The following is a 23,155-nucleotide window of genomic DNA, read 5'->3' as shown; positions in this document are numbered from 1 at the left end:
ACTTATACTTCAAAACGGTGTACTTTATCATAAGCTCAGTGAAGTGCTTTTCGATAGCAAACTTGATCTAGTTTTGACTACATTTTCGATATTTTTCTATTTTTTTTTCTTCAAAACTTCATTTTTCTGGAACCAGATTTTGCCCAACTCACATAGTGCAATATATGCATTATGACTCAAAAGATGTCTTTTCCAATTTCAAATGTTATCTGAAGTTTGTTTTAAAGGTTCAATAAAAAACTTTTTTTTCGCTTTTTGGGCAAAAGAAAAATATGAACAAAAAAAATCTGATGAATCCGAAATTTCTAAAATTAAAAATACGTATTTTGGGTATCCTTCTTTCAGTGAAGTAAAGTAATGGTTTATTAATTAGTTTGTATAGTTTTTTTTAATAGCCCTGATTATAATCAATAAAATAATTTTCAAAAAATGTACATGTGATTTATTGGTCGTTCCTAGTTCAAATTACACAATATTAGATTTTCAAAAAAATAACGTTACTGAAAAAATATTTTGCATTTTAGCAAAAACAAACTTGATGGAATCCTTCGATTTTTTTTTTATTTTGTTTGATGTTTTAGATTTAGAAGACTATTAAGTTAGTTATAGTGCAAAACGGACATTTTTATTCCGGTCAAGTCACACATATTTTAAAATATTGTTATTTTCCAGAGGCGACTCGTGCCCGAATGTAGTACCTGTTCAATTTTATTTTTTTAAATTCTTTATTATAGAGTTTATCAGCCGGAGGCTGGTTCAACTCTTTTGGATGATTTGACTTCGTGCTTGAAGTCGACCCGGTTACAATGTTGTTTTTAATAAATATTGATTATAATAATAGATCGTAGTAAATTTTTGAATCTTAATGTTAAAAAATGTTTTTGAAGCTTTTTTTCTTTCCAATGGCTTTTATTTTTATGTTTTATTATTTTTATACTATTATAATATTCTGTTTATGCAAATAATTAATTACACTTATGATTAAGACTTTTTTATCTCATTAAAATGTATTTTTAAGACTTAATCATTAGCGTGGCGAATGTGGAAAAATAGAGCAATCGCTCTGCCATCCTTATCGAAATTCAAGGGAAGTTATTGAACATTGTATTAAAATTCAAAACTCTTCATCAGGATGTTCAGAAAAAATACCACATCCTTCACAAAGAAAAACTGTTTGTTGGGCTTTTTAATGCCCAACTAATATTGAGCTAACTTGGTAACTATTTAAAAATTCAATTGACATTTTACTTTATACTTTTAGAACCAGGTCGTATCGCTTTTGATCCTTTGTCAAATTTTTAGAGAATTGAATTTACTCACTGTTATGTCCTCATGGTTTTGGAATTTAATTTCTGAATAAAAAGAAGAGCTTATTCTGATGTTAAAAACAAAACTATATTGACATGAATCCGAGATAATGAAAATATTTGTTTTTAGCATCAGTGAAAAAAAAGTTTTCAGAACAAATTCATGCTACAATATATGATAATAATATATTCAACTAGAGTGAACCGGACCAACAGTCTGAATAAACACAGTCGTTTTTGGAGCATTTAATGGCATCAAATCTTGCACTTTTAAGGACTGCATCCGCTTTAAATACAATCATCCTGAAAATAAAATAACGATCATGGTTGAATCTACGATCATAATTCTTCTCGTGTGTCCCGAGTCTGGAAAAAACACAGTACTTTTTTGTTTCAATTGTTTCAATTCAATCTATCAATCACACTATCTAAACTTAACATTACATCACTTTCCAGTAGAGCAAGAATCCACTAGTTACCAAGAAGTTCGAAGAGGTTCAACGCGCGCAGTTGAACATTCCAGTTTTAAAACAAGCTATCACCAGTCTGCGCAAAACAGCCTGATGCCTAAAAGTGCGCCAAATATAGAGCAATATCTGTGGTGCTCTCGCTCTCTCTCATTTATTCATGCTCTCAACGTGCTGTCAACGCGCTTGGCTTGTTTACCTTTTGCAAGCAGCTCCCCTGCAGAGCTGAGCGAGCTAAGTCGGCTGGGGCCTGGGTGGCATTTCGCTCTCTCCCAAAAATGCTGTCAGTTCACGCTCTCAGATTGAACCTGATTTACCAACACATCGATACTGCCGCTGCGTATGAATAGGAAGCTCTTTACATGTGTTGATTTTTTTCTGTATGGAGATTTTTTCCCCGACGTTCAAAGGGTCGGTGTTGAACGCGACGAGCATTTGCGCGTGGCCCGCTAGGCTGGCTCGCTTTAGTATTGGTGGGTTGTAAAGAGATTGGTAAAGAGTAAAGGGTGGCGGGCCAATGCTTTTTCGGTGCATGCAGCGCTGCTGAACATAGGGCGTTGATTTTGTTAACGTATATTCAAACAAAAATTGTAATTGTATGTTGCTGGTTGAAAAAGCACCGCGGTACTTAAATAAATAAAATATCCGCATGAAATCGGCTACCTGTTCAATGAACAGGTTGAACAGGTGGACGAGTCGCCTCTGTTATTTTCGAATACCTGGAAACGTTACTCAAATATTAAATGTAGATGTTAAAGTCAATCAGAAATCGAAAATAACTTTTGGTTTTTTTTTAAATGAAAATATAAGTCAAATCAACTTAAAACAATCTAAAACGCATTTTTCTGCATTTATAATCATTTTTAGCATGTTCGGGCTGTATTAAAAGTATTTTCATTTTTTTTTATGAAATTCTAATGTACAGCACCGCAAAAACTTTGTTTACAAAAAAAATCGTCAATGCTTAGGTATTTTGGAAACTAATGATTGTAAAATAAATGGGCAGGTGTAAAATGCATTTTTAAACACTTATTTCATTCAAATGTTGAAACCATGGCTCGTAAATTCAATGTTTAAACTTGTTTTTATTTTTTATGGTTTAATACTGGCGGCAATATTTTTAAACTAGTTTTTAGAGAAAAATTCTATAAAATTTCACGCCAATTCAAACTTTAACATGAAGACTTCCTGGATCATTTTGAATGTTTTAGAACAAAATAAGATATTTTCCATGAAAATAGACCATTTTTAAGTGAATCGCAAATCGCGAGTTCAAAATGGTTTCTCTGAATTTTTAGTTTTGTGAAACATTGTTCCTGAAGCAACAATCTATTGAAATCCAGGTGAGCCCAAATTATTCCAAAACGCCGCGTCTGGGACACCCTAGTATTCTTCCTAGTTCTAAATAAAAGAAAGAAAGTAGTCATTGGTACTAGAAATAGTGGCTGAAAAGTATATCGTCAACTTTGTTTTCGTTATTCCTAGTCCAGCCTTGAAAAATATCTTCTCAGTTTGGAATTTTCTAGATTTTAGTACTTTTTTTCGTCGCTTATTATATTGTTAATTTTTACTGTTTAAATTACAGTTGAATTAACAATATCATAAACGACGAAAAAATACCAAAATCCTGAAAATAAATTTCAAACATTATTTTGACATAAAAAAGTCTAATTCCGAAGCTATCTGTACGTAGCGTCTTGTCTCAAATTTCAATATCGAACAACTTCCATTGAGTCCGTATTTGCTTTAGACCCAAACTTTGTCATAATTGATCCAGATCGTGTTCCTAGTGCTATCTCCACCCCTTCCACAAATTTTGAAATTTTTGGCACGTGTCCAATTATAGCCTCATCCCCAGTTTAGCGGTGAACAAAGTTTTGCTCATTTTTCCTCGGGCTTTCACTCTTTTCATGCTTTATATTGTATACATTCTATTTTTGCAGCCTTTTTTATCCTTTTCCCCAAAAAAGCAACAAGTTCAATTGTTATTTCATTTGTTCCAATTTTGCAAAAGTTCTTCTACCCTGTTGCCTCAGCACCAATGAACGTCAGAAATCGGAAACAAAACTTTTGCACGATTCTATTTTTTCAGCACACACACACATTCAAAACTTCACCTTCCCCAGTTCCTCCCGGAAACCCCGGTTAGAATGTTTGATTTTCAAGCTCTATTTGGCTTTGGATCAACTTTTCCCCGGTGTAAAGTCGACCGAAAGCAACAACCCCTTTTGTGCGGCAGTAGAGCCGGGCGTGGGGTGGTGATGTGGCCAAACTTGCTCATCTCTCAAACCTTGAATATGTGTGTGTGTGTGTGTGTGTGTTTGTCTAACCGTAGGCTTAAATTCAATCAAACTTCAAGACTCATCAATACCCCCGAGGTGGTGAACCTTTGTTCCAAAGGATAAACCATGGCGGTTTCACCAGAAACCAGAACAACCTCCGCAACAAACAACGGTAAAAGCCTGGAAAACAACGCTGGAAAGAGCCTCTTTGATCCTAGAGTCCAGTGCGGAGCCAAATTTGCCAATAAACCACACGGTTCATCTCAGGGAAGTGGAGGGTTGGTGGGTTGGTTGGCCCAAAAACACCCTTTCCAACCGTGATGGACACGTGTGTGTGTGTGTGTGTACAAGTCGGCAAGTGTGTTTTTGTTTGATGTGGGAAGGCTTTATTAATAATTATACAAAGTTTGAAATTTAACCACCATTGAACAATTCTTCTTGTGAGTAGTATGTGTTAAAATAAATTTCTGGAGTTTTACTTAGCATTTATAAAAAATGGAGAAATTTTCATCTTTTCTATGTAACTCAGGGATGCCACAAGGTTTTTTAAAATGTCTGTGAAAAAGTCTGTGTATGTCTGTGCACTTGCCTAAAATTCAAATATATCAATTTATAGTCCATCAGAAATTGCGTTTTCAAGCATTTGAAGACTAACGAAATAAGTTTCGGTTGATATTTTTTCTATATATTAATTTAATGAAGTTTTTTAAAAGTCTGTGAACCTCTAAAAGTGTCTAACTACAGATTATTATCAAAAACAGTTTCACAATACTTGTATTTGTTAAATATAAGTCTCGTTTTATTTTCAAAAATTATTTTAAATTGATTCCGACCTTGTTCTTGCATGATCTTGTTGCTCGATTGTAACCCCGATTTGACAGTTCGATTGGAACCATGAGAGTGACATTTCGCCTCCATATAGGCTCTCTACTAAAAGTGTCTGGCACAAGCTCAAATGTCTGTGAAACACAGACAAATCTGTGTATCTGGCATCCTTGATGTAACTTCACATTTTTATTTACTATTTTAGGTAGAATTACTTAAAACGGTAAATGTATTGGTTCGGATTGTTAACTGGCAGTTTTCCAACATTTTATACTGCATCGGTGGAAAACTCGTCATAGCATAATTAGCATTGTTTTTAACAAATTTGAAATGGAACCTTAAGAATCAGTTAGCAATTCAAGTCAAAAACGAACAGCAACCAGATTTCCCCAAAGTGCATGTACACTAAGTTGTAAAATGAGGCACTTGCAAGTGTAGTAGTGGAAAAGACCAGTATTTTTGATGATTTAAGCTAATTCACTATCCAGGTTACTACCATCCACTGAACTACACTGAAAAAATATTCTGTTTTCAGTTGTGAGCAATGAAATAAGCTTTATACATATCCCAATACTTATACATAAACCCATACTTCCAATTGAAATGTGGTCAAAGACAATCTTATGGGAAATTGGAAAACCAAAAACCCAATTTGTTTCATTTTTATTTTTGAATCGGCTTATCTTCAAGTCTGTCATATAAAAGTGGTCAAAATCAAAACCATTTCGACAATTTTTATTTTTATTTTTGATTTATCAATCGGCTGTAAGCTATTTTGCGTCATTGGTTCACCCATACAAGTCTTCATACAATTTTGGCAGCTGTCCATACAAAAATGGTATGTAAATATTCAAACAGCTGTAACTTTTGAGTGAATTTTCTGATCAATTTGGTGTCTTCGGCAAAGTTGTAGGTATTGTTGAGGACTTTTGAGAAAAAAAATAGGTACACGGAAAAAAAATTGAAGATTTTTTTATCAACTTTTTTTTTTACTAAAACTCAATTTCCCAAAATACGTATTTTTTGATTTTCGAGATTTTTTGATATGTTTTAGGGGACAAAAATCCGCAACTTTTGAGCCATAGAGAAACATGGTCAAAAAATCTGCTGCCGAGTTATGAATTTTTGAAAAAATAGTGATTTTTGGAAAAATCGAAGTTCTAGGTAAAAACAAGTTTGACATTATTTTTTTATGCAAAATTGAATTTGCAATCGAAAAGTACTTTACAGATTTTTTGATAAAGGTTTCCGTTTTCAAGATACAGCCACCGAAAGTTTGATTTTAGTGAAATATTTACAGTTTTTCAATTTTTAAAAATAGTGTCCATGAGAGACCATTTCTAAAAATATTTTTTTTTCGATAAGTTCTGAAAATTTGCTATAAAATTGTATAAGAGACATTGAAGATTGGACCTCGGGTTGCTGAGATAGAGCCGCTTTAAGAAAAAGAAACACGAAAATTGAAGTTTAAAAAAATCTCACCAAAAACACACACCATTTTTAATGACGATATCTCAGCAACTAATGGTCCGATTTTCAATGTTAATACATGAAACATTCGTGAAATTTTTCGATCTTTTCGAAAAAATATTTTGAATCAAGACTAGTATTTTAAATGGGCGTAATATTCAATGTTTGAAAATCGGACTATTAATTGCTGAGATATCGTCATTAGAAAATGGTGAGACTTAGAAAACTTCAATTTTCGTGTTTATTTTTAAGCCGCTGTATTTCAGCAACCAGAGGTCCAATCTTCAATGTTTCTTAGACAATTTTATAGAAAATTTTCTGAACTTTTCAAAAAAAATTTTAGAAGTGGTCACTCATGGTCACTATTTTTAAAAATTGAAATACTGCAAATATTTCGCTTAAATCAAACTTTTGGTGGCTATATCTTGAAAACGGAGCCCTTTATCAAAAAATCTGTAAAGTACTTTTCAATTGCAAATTCAATTTTGCATTAAAATTAATGTCAATTGTTTCAAACTTCGTTTTTACAAAAATCACTATTTTGTCAAAAATTCATAACTCGGCGGATTTTTTGACCATGTTTCTCTATGGCTCAAAAGTTGCGGATTTTTGTCCCCTAAAACATATTAAAGAATTTCAAAAATAAAAAAATAAGTATTTTGGGAAATTGAGTTTTAGTGAAAAAAAAGTTGATAAAAAATCTGCAAATTTTTTTTCCGTGTACCTATTTTTTTTCTCAAAAATCCTCAACAATACCTACAACTTTGCCGAAAATATCAAATTGATCAGAAAATTCACTCAAAAGTTACAGCTGTTTGAATATTTACATACAATTTTTGTATGGGCAGCAGCCAAAATTGTATGGAGACTTGTATGGGTGAACCAATGACGCAAAATATTTGGTCATAGGGAAGGCCCCCACAAAGTTTGAGCCAAATCAAAAAATACAAATAAAATCCATTTCCGGTTTTGGTAGAGAATTGCTCAGTGGTCAATATGGAGACTTTTATGTAAAATTGTCTGGAGAATCGATTCCCGATTGTCAAAAAATATTTTCAGTAAATGATTTTTGTTTTGTTCATGTGAGTTACTCCATCCTGCATTTTGAGTGAGTCTTTTTTGTAACATTTAAGACAATTTTCACAAAACAATGATAAAAAACAATCGTGGGCTCACACTCAAACATGACTTTTAAACATAAAAAAATTAAAATCTTATAAAAGTGGCGTGTTTTTTTATTTCGGTGTATTTTTTTCGGAAAGCCCGTCAAATTTCCTACAAGTTTGTCTTTGACTACTTTTTGATACGATGAAACGGCTTCGAGGTATTTAAATTACGAAATAAAAAATATTTAGAACACTTGCGCCCTTCCCAAATGTCATTATCGAGTAAAATTGGCTCCATATGCACAAATATGGCTTACATAAGCGTATTATAACATGTCTACAAAGTTTCATTGAAATTGGAGAGGGTCCGGTACAATTGATTCTCTATTTGACATGGAATTGCTCTCCATGAATGCGGCCAAAATGCCGGTGATGACATATTGAGAAAATGCTTTTGGAATTCTAGTATAGGGTCGTATAACTCGAAAAAGAGGTAATACAGAGAAAATTCTTTTTACGCGGTGGCGTTACGCTTTTTATTTCGTTGATTTCTCTTAAACCATACAATATTTTTGCATGCCCCAAAAGCGTTTTGTAGATGTGAACAAATGCTACAAACTGCTTTTAGAAGATTGCAGAAATGTTGCGTCATTCTAGAGAAATCGACAAAAACGTAACGCATCGCGTAAAAAGGTTTCACTGTATTCAACCATCAGTTTTTCAACCTTCCAAAATCCACCTTTTTTCACTGTGAGGACTTTGATGCAAACCCGCTATATCTTAGATTCTGCAGTCCATTTTTATTCACCTTTTCCTCCAACAGCTAGAACAATTTCACCGGTTCATTAATTTGATTTTGGCAGTTTTTCCATTACCACCCCCGCAGGAAATGTGGTCATTCCGAACCTAAGTGTGTACCACTCAATTGAAATCGTTCCATTGCTGGTGCTGTCGTTACGAATTGGCCCACAACTATAACTCCTGCCAGAAGCACTAAGCACAAGTGGTTATAGTTTCTTGGGTTTATTTTTTTTCTGTTGCGCTCTGTGTAACGATACAATCCTTACAAATACAAACGTGTAGCAAATGTACACAACGCACCCCCACAAAGACTCCAAGCAGAGAGAGCGTGAGTAAAACATTTATATTCCCATGAATTTCTAATCGTGTTCTGCGGATATTCCCTTAAAGCGATAAATTATTAACCGGTTCATTTCTCAAACCAAGCGCCGGTTCCGTGCTGTTAGTTGCTTCTCGGACTTTCGGAGGGATTATTCCGGCGGCAGCATCTTGGCCCCTGACCACTTCTTGCGGTCAAAACGGAGCGCTGCGGTTTTGCTGCGAAATCGAAAACGAAAACAGCAGAGTCCTACTGCTGGCTTGGTGCGGCCAGAAATGGACCAGGGCTGCCTAAAGGATGTTCCGTTGAAGAGAGAAACAATGTAACTCTGTGTGGGTGAGTGGTGTGTTTGTGTGTGTGTGTGTGTAATGGCTTTCATTACGCTGATAAAAAATGCACGAACGACAAAAACCCATTGGCTTTGGGAAGGATAAAGAGAGTTCGAGCACAGGGTGACTACTCATCATAAACTTTAAAGCAAAAAAACTATTTAGCCTTGTTTCTTGTTTCTTGTTTCTTGTTTCTTGTTTCTTGTTTCTTGTTTCTTGTTTCTTGTTTCTTGTTTCTTGTTTCTTGTTTCTTGTTTCTTGTTTCTTGTTTCTTGTTTCTTGTTTCTTGTTTCTTGTTTCTTGTTTCTTGTTTCTTGTTTCTTGTTTCTTGTTTCTTGTTTCTTGTTTCTTGTTTCTTGTTTCTTGTTTCTTGTTTCTTGTTTCTTGTTTCTTGTTTCTTGTTTCTTGTTTCTTGTTTCTTGTTTCTTGTTTCTTGTTTCTTGTTTCTTGTTTCTTGTTTCTTGTTTCTTGTTTCTTGTTTCTTGTTTCTTGTTTCTTGTTTCTTGTTTCTTGTTTCTTGTTTCTTGTTTCTTGTTTCTTGTTTCTTGTTTCTTGTTTCTTGTTTCTTGTTTCTTGTTTCTTGTTCCACATTCGATTTTGTTTCTTGTTCGCAATTCAAAATTTCATCTGAGTCGCCACCACCACCCTCGTTTCTTGTAAATCTTAAGTCCATCTTCAGCAGCACCATCTTGTTTTCTTGTTTCTTGTTTCTCCCGCCTTGTTCTTGTTTCGTTTCTTGTTTCTTGCAGGTCCTTGTTTCTTGAAAGCTTTGAAATAGGTAAATTCTTTCGACTTTTGCTGTTCTCTTCTTTTTCGTTTGTGGTCAGCCACTTTCTCCCAAGTTGGAAATGAATTTTTCAAGCATTGTTCCGAACTGTGTTCCGGGGAAAGCAATTATGCTTAAAAGGTGGCTTGCTCTGGCCATTTTGACGCTCTCGGACAGTGGCGGCCAGTGACTGAAGAGGGTCGAGTTAATTTCGGCTGCTCGTTAATCCGGAATGGAGTGAGCGCAAGTGGGTACTTGGCTCGGGAGTGAAAAGATTAAAAGTGGACCCACTTCAAACAAGATTGAATTAAGTTTGCGTCCTGCGGTTAAAAAGGGCTTTCGTTTTGGAGTTTAGAGTTTGTAGTTCGTTTTTTAGTTTTTTTTAGTTGTTTTGATGTCCTCTTGTTCAAACTTCCTCACGTTTTCCAAATTAAGCTGTAACAGATATTAACGAGTCATTTATTTGGAAAACAGCCTACCACAAGAGGACAACATCGAACCGATCCACCCCTTAACTAGATTTGCGGCATCCGTAAAATTTTACAATCACAACGCCAAAATGAGTCCTCATTTCAAAATCCCTTTCCCGGATCCCTTATAAAAATAGTTTCAAATGTACGACGAACGTGGCATGTCATCACATCATCATCGCCGTCGTCTCCGGGAAAAGCCGACAAACGATGCTGATGGAAAAGCTGTGGGAAAACTGTGCTCCCCAGTGCGGAGCACACCCCATCGCAGATTTGCACGACGACTGTTGTAAAACTCCAGCCCACAACAACAAGGACGGCGACGAGATCGTTGAGCAGGGGATAATGTAATCACTATACCAGTAGTGTGTAACACACCAGAGCAGTTCTCTAGGATTTCGGTCATTCGATTTTTTTTGTATTTTTTAATCCGACTGAAACTTTTTTGGTGCCTTCGGTATGCCCAAAGAAGCCATTTTGCATCATTAGTTTGTCCATATAATTTTCCATACAAATTTGGCAGCTGTCCATACAAAATGATGTATGAAAATTCAAAAATCTGTATCTTTTGAAGGAATTTTTGATCGATTTGGTGTCTTCGGCAAAGTTGTAGGTATGGATACGGACTACACTAGAAAAAATAATACACGGTAAAAAAATTTGGTGATTTTTTATTTAACTTTTGTCACTAAAACTTGATTTACAAAAACACTATTTTTAATTTTTTATTTTTGATATGTTTTAGAGGACATAAAATGCCAACTTTTCAGAAATTTCAGGTTGTGCAAAAATCATTGACCGAGTTATGAATTTTTTAATCAATACTGATTTTTTCAAAAAATCGAAATTTTGGTCGTAAAAATTTTTCAACTTCATTTTTCGATGTAAAATTAAATTTGCAATCAAAAAGTACTTTAGTGAAATTTTGATAAAGTGCACCGTTTTCAAGTTATAGCCATATTTAAGTGACTTTTTTGAAAATAGTCGCAGTTTTTCATTTTTAAAATTAGTGCACATGTTTGCCCAGTTTTGAAAAAATATTTTTGAAAAGCTGAGAAAATTCTCTATATTTTGCTTATTCGGACTTTGTTGATACGACCTTTAGTTGCTGAGATATTGCAATGCAAAGGTTTAAAAACAGGAAAATTGATGATTTCTAAGTCTCACCCAAACAACCCACCATTTTCTATCGTCAATATCTTAGCAACTAATGGTCCGATTTTCAATGTTAATATATGAAACATTTGTGAAATTTTCCGATCTTTTCGAAAAAAATATTTTCAAAATTTTCAAATCAAGACTAACATTTCAAAAGGCCAAACATTCAATATTACGCCCTTTTAAAATGTTAGTCTTGATTTGAAAATTTTGAAAATATTTTTCGAAAAGATCGGAAAATTCACAATTGTTTCATATATTAACATTGAAAATCGGACCATTAGTTGCTGAGATATTGACGATAGAAAATGGTGGGTTGTTTGGGTGAAACTTAGAAAACATCAATTTTCCTGTTTTTAAACCTGCATTGCAATATCTCAGCAACTAAAGGTCGTATCAACAAAGTCAATAAGCAAAATATAGAGAATTTTCTCAGCTTTTCAAAAATTTTTCAAACTGGGCAAACATGCACTAATTTTAAAAATAAAAAACTGCGACTATTTTCAAAAAAGTCACTTAAATATGGCTATAACGAAAACGGTGCACTTTCAAAATTTCACTAAATACTTTTGATTGCAAATTTTTTCGAAAAATGAAGTTGAACGACCAAAATTTCGATTTTTGAAAAATCAGTATTGATTAAAAATTCATAACTCGGTCAATGATTTTTGCACAACCTGAAATTTTGAAAAGTTGGCATTTATGTCCTCTAAAACATATCAAAAAAAAAAATTAAAAATAGTGTTTTTGTAAATCAAGTTTTAGTGATAAAAGTTAAATAAAAAATCACAAATTTTACCGTATTATGTTTTCCGTGTATCCGTATCCATACCTACAAATCGATCAAAATCCTTCACATCGATACAGATTTTGAATTGCTATAATGTAGGAAATGTATGGAAAATTATGCAAAACAACTTCTTTGGGCATACCGAAGGCACCAAATTTCAGTCGGATTAAAAAACAAAAATAAAATTGAAGAAAAAGACCGATTTCGTAGAGAATTGCTCACCATTGTTATGCTCATTATCCTTATCAAAAAGCTGTGGAGAATCATCCTGCTCGTCGGCAGCCGAAAAACTGGTCCCCCGTTTGGGGATTTGCTGATGGGGCACTGTTTGAGCCGGTTGTTTGGGAACTTTGTTGTCAGGAGGGGAGCCAAATGTAGCAGGGATGAAATTCGGAGCTAACTTCTGCGATTTAAATTTTTGTTTCGTGAAAATTGTTGCTTTGATTTCTCCGGCACAAATGATGAAGTTTGACACGTCGCACGGCCAATTTCGACGTTGGAACCCGTGTTCACCGGTGGCCGTTCCGTGACCGGGAACCACAATCCGGAACAATCGGGGTTCAACAAAAAAAAACCAAAACTTGCCCTGCGACGTGTTAAACTTCGTGAAATTTTGACCCCATTACAGAGCCACACCTTGGAACCGGTCATTACGGAACGGTTCCGGAGCGACATTACTACCAACGTGTTGAGTCAAACCTCCCTTTACCAACCAACGGCCCGTAACGATATGATAATTTGCAAACAAACCCTGCCCCGTGGCACGACCTATGGCGCCCGATTCCTCGTCACAGCGCCCTAGAGGAGGAACCGAAACATGTGTTCCACGTCAACCGTCCTTGTTCTATTGGGTAGAGAAGGAGGCAAAGATCAGCGATTTTCACCAATCATCATGGCGTAACGGCGGCGGGGTAAGGACTCTATTTGCATACATCGTCGCAACGACGAAGGCACGTTTGCGCGCCAAAAAGGTGGCCCCTTCCCAAAATAGAGCACCCGGGACTTTTGTCTATAACAATAACAATAATAGTGATTCTAGTCGATGTTGTTTGGCGGTGGTCGTTTGCGTTTCGAAAAGCGGAACGAGATGAACTCTACACAATGGAGTGATTTTGTTGAACGAGTTTGATTAAGTAATTAATTAATTATAATTAGGATTTTCAATTATTCATGGCTGGAGGTTCTCTGACGAGGTCATGCTCGGTACTGCATAAAAAATCTAGCTTACAGGTTCTACCGAGATTTGAACTCGGATCGTTGGATTCAGAGTCCAAAGTGCTAACCATTACACCATAGAACCAGGTTGTTGACAGTTCAATCTAATTTGTCAGCTGTATCATTTCATTTTGCTTATCCCAATAGGACAAATGGAAAGATTAGCAAAAATCTAATCTGAAATCAAGATATTGAAACAACCTTCCTCAGTTGTAGATGACCACTCAAGATCTGTAATCACCTTGAGGTGAGCCCCAACTTCCAACCGAATCTGATTGACAGAACTACAATCGCATAACCGTCGACCATAATTCGATTTCGTACTGTGAGCGGTCATCCCCCAACTCGACTCGTACATTGCGCCGTACTGGATGGATCCTGTGGATGATGAGCAGGGATTCACGGTAGGGATTTTTGGCTGGGGCCTGTGGACGAATTAATTTCGCGTTGTTGCTTGTTGTAACGGTCTACGTGGGCATGTTTCGAATTTACCTGGGAGCGGTTCGAGCACTAATTGGAACCCAACAAGGTGGACTGGTCCAATTGGAACGTAAATTACCGCTATCCAGTTAGTTAGCAGGATTTATCGTTATTTCTACATATTAGATTTGAAATAGCAATAGCATAAAGCCAAAAATAGAAAGCAATAAACTTTGCTGTTGTATTAACTCTAGTTCTAAAAATGGATTATTATTTGAAATCATTTGTATTCATTGAAACATGAGATTTGAGTTGTCACCCTGGACTTCTGTTAGGTAGTGCTCAAACTCAATCCTACCGAATCATCCATGCGGTTAACTTTACGCAGTAGGCCTGACCATTTTAAAGCAGAATGCATGAGAAAGATCGTTAAAATTTTGTATGAAAATTGAATTTAAAAAAACTAATCACAACCATTGTTTTTTTCTTTCCAGTTCATCCTACCAGTTTTCCAGCGGTCGAGCTGAGGTAAGTAAGCTTAACGTTACTTCACTCAGACCACTCTGCCAAATCAGACCAAATCTTCACTTCGCAAACTTTTCAACTGGTTTTTTGCAACTTTTAACCCTCTTTCGCAAATCTCTTGATGTGTGTGTGTGTTTGCCTATCCTAAAAGTGCCTTGGAAGTCCATCTATCTATATCTAGTGCATACTAAACTACGAACTACACACACCCCAACCTATCGAAGATGATCTAAACACCCACTCTAGCAGATTAGTTTTGGCTTGATTCATGCATCGCACGTTATTTGTCATTATCAGCAGTTCTGTAGCCTGGGGAATGCCGGGGGGTTTGGTGTGCTGAGAGCTGTACTGACTTGGAAAATTTCGATTCTCATCAATCTTGTATCTAATAACCCTCTCGACTCGACTTCATACTGAGCTACTTTCCGGACTTTTTTTTGCACTCTAAGGTTTCCTTCCTGTACACTAGATTTGACTCTTTTTTTCTGTTCTCGCAACACCCTTTTCTTGCCAGCTCACCTAGTGCCTGATTCTAAATTTTAATTTTCTTGAAAGCTTACTCTCCTTCGACGGCCGTTGATCCGCACTATTTAGAGGGGATTTGAACGTATTTCGGTCCTATTTTCAATCAATTGATCTGTAAAAATTGTTTATTTTGCTATAAATTTCACATGCAAGTTTTTGAACGCTATCGACAATAGGACACCGTACCCTTCAAGTTTCCTGATGATGGCGTAGAAAAGGCGTGGGTGGAGAAAATGAGGTGCGAGTAAGCAGCAGCAGGGCGAAATTGAGAATGAGAAAATGCATGCACTCTTGCCTGCTTCTGACGAAAACTGCAATAAGCTGCTGAACATTATTAGTGGAAAATCCTTCGGCCAGGACTCGTCAGCCTGCTCTTTGTTCTCGGCCACCACCTGAAGAATGCATGTCATGAACACATTTTCATTTTTTTTCGGTGAGTGAGAAAACCGCTGGTTAAGGAGGTGGGCTGAACTAGACACGGAAGGCTTTTGAATTTCCACTTAAAATTCAAAATTAGGGTTTTCTATAGTACTTTTTTGAGTCATCCGGAGTTTTATGTTTATTTTTTTAAAACTAGTTTTTTAGGGAGGAATTTGTAATAATTTCCAAAATATGATTTTTAAATTCCAACATATTGGCAAATTGACAGCTTCAAAACTCTGTGCATTGTTGTCGCTCCTCATATGAAAGAAGTTTCAATCTTGTCATGCTAACTTGACACACCCTGAAAATTGATGTAGGTGCGACAACTGGCCAAAGAAATTTCAGATCAGAACGCGTTTGACACACGTACAAGCTCGACAGCCGTAAACAATTGTAATTATAACTCGAGACCTAGGCAATGAAAATAAACCAAACTTTGGGAAAAAAGCACGAAATGGTCAACCAAACAAAACGTGTTTGTTATTGTTATTGTGAGGGTCAACAATTAAAACGCGTTTTTCTCGAAACGTCTAAAAGCGACAAACGACAAGATAGCACGATAGTGACGATATTTTCTGTGAAAACAGGCCGTTTTTCAGTTTATTGCAAATTGCGAGATCTGAACGATTTTTTTTCAGAATTTTTCGTTGCTGAGCAGTTCTCTAGGATTTCGGTCATTCGATTTTTTTTGTATTTTTTAATCCGACTGAAACTTTTTTGGTGCCTTCGGTATGCCCAAAGAAGCCATTTTGCATCATTAGTTTGTCCATATAATTTTCCATACAAATTCGGCAGCTGTCCATACAAAAATGATGTATGAAAATTCAAAAATCTGTATCTTTTGAAGGAATTTTTTGATCGATTTGGTGTCTTCGGCAAAGTTGTAGGTATGGATACGGACTACACTGGAAAAAAATAATACACGGTAAAAAAATTTGGTGATTTTTATTTAACTTTATCACTAAAACTTGATTTACAAAAAAACACTATTTTTAATTTTTTTATTTTTGATATGTTTTAGAAGGCATAAAATGCCAACTTTTCAGAAATTTCAGGTTGTGCAAAAATCACTGACCGAGTTATGAATTTTTAATCAATACTGATTTTTCAAAAATCGAAATTTTGGTCGTAAAATTTTTCAACTTCATTTTTCGATGTAAAATCAAATTTGCAATCAAAAAGTACTTTACTGAAATTTTGATAAAGTGCACCGTTTTCAAGTTATAGCCATATTTAAGTGACTTTTTGAAAATAGTCGCAGTTTTCATTTTTAAATTAGTGCACATGTTTGCCCAGTTTTGAAAAAATATTTTGAAAAGCTGAGAAAATTCTCTATATTTTGCTTATTTGGACTTTGTTGATACGACCTTTAGTTGCTGAGATATTGCAATGCAAAGGTTTAAAAACAGGAAAATTGATGTTTTCTAAGTTTCACCCAAACAACCCACCATTTTCTATCGTCAATATCTCAGCAACTAATGGTCCGATTTTCAATGTTAATATATGAAACATTTGTGAAATTTTCCGATCTCTTCGAAAAAAATATTTTTGGAATTTTCAAATCAAGACTAACATTTCACAAAGGCCAAACATTCAATATTACGCCCTTTTAAAATGTTTGTCTTGATTTGAAAATTCCAAAAATATTTTTTTCGAAAAGATCGGAAAATTTCACAATTGTTTCATATATTAACATTGAAAATCGAACCATTAGTTGCTGAGATATTGACGATAGAAAATGGTGGGTTGTTTGGGTGAAACTTAGAAAACATCAATTTTCCTGTTTTTAAACCTTTGCATTGCAATATCTCAGCAACTAAAGGTCGTATCAACATAGTCCGAATAAGCAAAATATAGAGAATTTTCTCAGCTTTTCAAAAATATTTTTCAAAACTGGGCAAACATGTGCACTAATTTTAAAATGAAAAACTGCGACTATTTTCAAAAAGTCACTTAAATATGGCTATAACTTGAAAACGGTGCACTTTATCAAAATTTTAGTAAAGTACTTTTTGATTGCAAATTTGATTTTACATCGAAAAATGAAGTTGAAAAATTTTACGACCAAAATTTCGATTTTTGAAAAATCAGTATTGATTAAAAATTCATAACTCGGTCAGTGATTTTTGCACAACCTGGAAATTTCTGAAAAGTTGGCATTTTATGTCTTCTAAAACATATCAAAAAATAAAAAAAATTAAAAATAGTGTTTTTTTGTAAATCAAGTTTTAGTGATAAAAAGTTAAATAAAAAAATCACCAATTTTTTTTACCGTGTATTATTTTTTTCCAGTGTAGTCCGTATCCATACCTACAACTTTGCCGAAGACACCAAATCGATCAAAAAATTCCTTCAAAAGATACAGATTTTTGAATTTTCATACATCATTTTTGTATGGACAGCTGTCGAATTTGTATGGAAAATTATATGGACAAACTAATGATGCAAAATGGCTTCTTTGGGCATACCGAAGGCACCAAAAAAGTTTCAGCCGGATTAAAAAATACAAAAATTAAAATTGAAGAAAAAAGACCGATTTCGTAGAGAATTGCTCTGCTTGAAAACATTGTTCCAGAGGGTTCTCGCAATATCGCGTTTTTTGGGACACAGCCATTTTTTTTATCATAATGTTTTATAATTACAGTTCAGACTCGATTATTCGAAGCCTCGATTTTCTGAAGTTTCGATTTTCCGAAGGTTTGTATGGGACATCGGATAATCGAATGATCAAAAAAACAATAAAAAAAATTCTTGCTTTAAAAATCAAATTCGAGTTCTGCGACTCCATTTTAGTCAAATTTGAATGGTTTATTGCCCATTTAAAAATAAAATAAAAATCTTTTTTTTTCAATATTTTATCACCATCATTTTGGCCGCCATTTAGAATTTAAAAATTTGAGATCACTTTAGAGTAGTTCAATCAAAAATGAGACAACGATTTTTTTGTGATTCCATAAAACCTACGTTTTTAAATACCTAGGTAAAATCGTTGTTATGGTTTCGTTTGAGCAACCTGCCAAAAATTTATGGAATTTCGTAATTTTTGTTCTCGTGGATCAAACTTACTTTTTGCTCAGGTATTTAAAAACGTGGCTTTAATAGAAAACCTAGATGTTTGGGTATCAAAAGATCGGAAATTTTATGCCCTTTCCGATGCCACATAGGTTGAATTGTGAATCGTGCACCGGTTCGGATGCCGGCGGATTTCCCGACGACGTAATTCCGGGTTAGTACGAAATTCCAACGATACATCTATTCTATCGATACAAAGACCTCCAAACGGTGTTATACCCACTCCAAAATGTTTATTTAGCAATTCTATGGTAATATATTGACATTTAGTTAAATCAAAAGTTTGCAATATTAAGTTTAGATAAGTTTTATATAAAATTTCCAGAGTTATATAAACTTTTATACTCAGTAGTTAATAAACTTTTTATTCAATCCAATTTATTTTATAATCAGTCCAGGATGCCTATCTGGAGTTGGGAGACTGGATTCGTGGTGATTTGTCAACAAATAACTTTATTTATGTTAATTTTTCGAAAGTGTACAAACTTTTTTTGCACCTTTTTTAATTTTTGTAGTAGTATTTGTTATATAACTTTTTATAGAAATCATCTTTTCATGAGCTTTTTGTAGCAAAATGTTCGGCGTGAGTTTCTGAACAAAACGTAATACAAGGTTTCTGTCAAACTTTAAATTGTTTACATGTTTTATCACAAAATGTGCATAGTGCCCAAGTGGTGTAAATACTTTTTTTACATACACACAAAAAAATATTTCCGAATGTTACATCATTTATGATGTAACACTTTTGCACGTCATTAAACATTTAAATTTAAGTGCAATTTTATGTAAATTTGCAACAAATTATACGTAAAAACATGATTTTACGTGTGATTCAACCGTTTACGTCGAATCTAAAGTTTACATCAACTGAGTTTACATGTGATTCATTTTTTCCGTGTCGAGTAAATTCACATATTTTTTTCTGTGTACTGTATAGTCTTAAAGAATGCCTGTAAAATACAATAAACAAGTACAGCTCAGATCTTGCAAATCAATAAAATTAATAAAAATAACTGGTTGGTTTATAAAAATGTTATTCTTGTTTTAAAAATACAATTATTATTAGTATTTTAATGATATTTAGAGAATTTATTCCCATTCTTAATATACGATCTTTTTCAAATACTTTTGTAATTTTGCAGTGTTATTAAGGTTTATTTTAGTTGTTAATTTATTTTTGAAACAGCCTTAAATGACCCCTTTTGAGAGTTGTAATTTAATGCAAAAGTGCTGATAGGCTGATTATCAAAATGGGAATAAATAGATTTATTTCAAATTGCTAAATGTTGCTCTAGTATAAATAGAAAAGAACCCGAAAATTTGTTTGAAATAATTCAATATTAAAATTATTAGTTTAAAAAAAGTCAATTAAAAATATTATTTTTAGGAAAAAAGTTTCCGTGTACTGTTTAAGCTTTAAAAAATCATTTCAAGCGGCCTATCCAAGAATCTCAAGTAGTGGTATTAGTTGCGGTGAAATCTTTTATAGTTTTCTCCCCCCCCAGGCGGGGTGACGAACGGTTGAAAACAGCATTCCCGTCCAGAAAGCGTAAAAAGGCCAGCCTGCACATCCGCATTCTAATACACTTTCGGGTTGGATTTCCTGGAGGGCTTGCTAGCGGGGTAAGGGAGGTAGAGGGGGGAAAGGGATAGGAAAACCACTTTATCCTGTCCAGGTGAGAGAACGGCACCACGGCGGAAAGTTAATTAAGCGATGAGGGTGTTTTTTCTGCGCTTCTTTCGTTAATGAATTTTCTTTTTCGGAGAGGGTTGAAAAATCTTGTGCTAATAAATTCGTTTGATGCTGGAAAATCTTCGCGCTGCCGTCATTGCCACTTAACCGGGAACATTCTTTTTCCTATTTCTGTTTGGGAAAGTGAGTTTTGGCTGGCGTTGGACAGGAATCTAATGAGATCGTTTAACTAGAATCTTTTTTTTACCCTGTTGCTTCAGTATAAATTTTCCAACAGGATTTGTTTTAAATGGTATTTGTCAAAATATCCAATGAAATCTCTGAAATACACAGCAAAAAAGTTTAAATGGTAGGTTTGGTAGGTTGAATATTAACTCTTTTTTAAGTTATATTACCGACAAAATGTGTAAAAATGTGAACCTGATGAATATTCACCAGAAACTGATGAAAATTCAACATTTTCTGGTGTAAGATAACACCATTTTTTGACACAAAATCCTGATGAATAAATAGTACCATATTTTTTTTCTGTGTACCTATTATTTTAAGTTTCGATCAAATTTCTTTTTTCAATGTGAGAATATCTTCTCAGTTGGAAACTTTTGCCTCCTTCATCCAAAAATATCCTGCGTCGGCCGGGAATCGAACCCGGATCAACTGCTTGGAAGGCAACTATGCTGACCATTACACCACCGACGCCATATATTTCTGCATTTTGCTGAAGAATTGTTTCCAGCAGTACGACGCCAAACAGCCTCTGCCAACTCCAAACGTTCTCCATGCTCAGAATTGGCGCGCCACAATCGGTCCACCTCGGCGCCCGCTCTCTCACGGAATTAAAATCAAATAAAACCAATTCCGGTGTGGGCAGCGAATGACCGCGAAGGTTAAAGCTGCCGAAAATAAATAATTAAACAACAACAACAACAATTCCGGTGTGGTTGGGTTTTGCTGTGCTGCGCCGGGCGGCACGTTCCCGGAAGGATCGGTTCCTTGTTCAAACTCACCAGCTCTACCGCCAAATTGCAAAAAAAAAAAAAAATGAACTCGTGCTTTTTCCCCGGTACAAGTTTGAAGCCCGTAAAACAATGAGTAAAAGTAAATACTCCAAGCAAATTTTGCAAAGTTGCGGTGCGCGTGGGAGAAAAAAAAGAAACATTCAAACATTAGGTAATAAAGCATTGGATGTGATGTGTGGGAGTATGTGAGTGACTGGAGAACATTGGCTATAGAATGTAATCCGTTTCAATCAGAACGTGAGAAATGAGGTACTTTCATACTTGAAACAATTGAACCAAACCAGAAATTTAAAGAAGAAGAAACATAAAGAATATTTGTGAGTATGAAATTTTACCAAATTTACATACAATTTACTGTAGGAAACTGTCCAGTATCGATCATTAAAAGTTTCAATTGCCCGAAGTTCGATTACTTTGTTGCATTCAAAGAATCTTCTATTAATCTGTAAAAAAAATATGATTTCTGTTAAATAACGCATAAAACTTGTAACCTAGAAGATATTCAATTTAAGCTATTATCAATACAGTCCGTTTTTTTCGAACTCATTTTCATTGAGAAAATATGACGCTTTGAGGAGAGTATTGGACGTTGGACAGGTAATCAAAAGACCTTTCCAACGAGTCTAAAACTTGGATATGGACTACACTGAAAAAGTTATACACGTTAAAAATTTTTTGGTGATTTTTAATTTCACTTTTGTCACTAAAACTTGATTTGCAAAAAAAAACACTATTTTTATTTTTTTATTTTTGATATGAGTTGCGTTGGAGAATTTGAACGGTGTGCGTCGCGGTCCTCACGCAGGATTTTCGTTGCCGTTTCCGTCTCTGTTGTCCCCCCGATTGTGCGTGTATTTCAATCCGGGCGGTTTCGCGTTTTCGCATTTTATTTCGTTTTATCTTTCCACAGCCGGCTGTCTAAGATTAAATCATTTATGCTAAACTCAACACCAAATAACCGGTAATAGTCTCATCCGCATACTCCGACTGATTGCCTTGAGAATGCATAATACATCACACCATTAAACAAAATTTATTGATTATTGGGTCGCATCATCATCCTCTATGTTGAATCCTGACCATTACCCTTACCCACTAACAAAATCCCAAGTAGAAGTAGTTTTCCGGCACACGCGGGGTGTGGATATCGTATAGAACCCACCCTTGGTAGCAGCCTGTGCTAACTAACATTCCCGTCCCATTCCCTCGAGATCTACAAACTGACATGGCGGGCGCCGTTGGTGGCCAATGACTGTTTCCTATTCGCACCGGCTCTAGTTTTGATAATCGTGATGTTTTATCTTTTCAGCGCATTCATTCATGCTGTTGATAAGGAAACATCATTTGATCGTTGAAGCGTGTGACCGGTTGTGCTGATGGGATATTATGGTCCTGTTCAGCAACGGAGAAGGACAACCATGGGTGGTCTCTCATGCTCATGCTCATGCTCAAAACACTATTTTTATTTTTTTAATTTTTGATATGTTTTAGAGGACCATTGCCATGCAAAGGTTAATATTCCAACGCCCAAGGCTCCAAAAAAGTTGGAACGGTAACCTCAACTCAATTGGGTCCTAAAATGAAGCTTAGATTGCTGATATTATTGTTTACAACGATAAAGCTTATTTTTCTGAGTACAATGACCCTTTGTACGAGCACAATGAGTTTAAAATGGATTTTTAAATCAATTTTGAAAAATTAACCTCGCGGTCCTTCTTGACAGAAAAGCTCCTACTTGACAGCTCGTTCCAAGGGGACCATAGTTGATCCATCGAAAAATGTTGTCTTGTCAAAAAAATTTGCATTAAAATGAAAAAAGTGATCAGAAATGGTTTTAATCGTGTTTTTTACCGTTGTACATAAAAATTGACATAGGACTTTAGTACCCAATTGTTCTCGGGCCTAACTCAACAAATCAAGATGATTTTTCTTTCCAGTGATTTGTTAGGATGTCTAGATAATTCTAGAACTTTGTAGAACTTAATTTGATCAAACCTGTAATTTTAGCGATCAAAAACATCGTTCCAACTTTTTTTTCGCGTGTAAAAAATAATTCGCCAAAAATTCCGCGGGGGCAGTCGTTTTAAAAAAGGTGGAACGATGTTTTTGGTCGCAGAAATTACATTTCTGTTCAAATCAAGTTCTCATCTAGGCATGGTCCGATTTGCAATGT

The 23,155-nt window shown here is 35.0% G+C and overlaps 1 protein-coding gene and 2 non-coding genes across 4 annotated transcripts in view; 1 reads left to right on the top strand and 2 right to left on the bottom strand.

Moving 5' to 3' along the window:
* The window catches only part of LOC6039090 (polypyrimidine tract-binding protein 1), a 466,473-nt gene that overhangs the window by 23,201 nt on the left and 420,117 nt on the right, over positions 1–23,155 (top strand). For both annotated transcript variants that reach the window (XM_038249980.1, XM_038249979.1), the window contains exon 2: positions 14,220–14,253. The gene's annotated coding sequence lies outside the window, so the exon portion shown is untranslated. The remainder of the gene's footprint in view (positions 1–14,219; positions 14,254–23,155) is intronic.
* On the bottom strand, positions 13,319–13,390 carry Trnaq-cug. The gene has a single exon. It is a non-coding gene; the product is annotated as a tRNA-Gln (tRNA).
* Trnag-ucc lies at positions 20,591–20,662 on the bottom strand. The gene has a single exon. It is a non-coding gene; the product is annotated as a tRNA-Gly (tRNA).

Source organism: Culex quinquefasciatus, chromosome 1, assembly GCF_015732765.1.
Source record: "Culex quinquefasciatus strain JHB chromosome 1, VPISU_Cqui_1.0_pri_paternal, whole genome shotgun sequence".
Lineage (NCBI taxonomy): Eukaryota > Metazoa > Arthropoda > Insecta > Diptera > Culicidae > Culex > Culex quinquefasciatus.
This window is presented reverse-complemented; position numbering and strand designations above follow the sequence as displayed.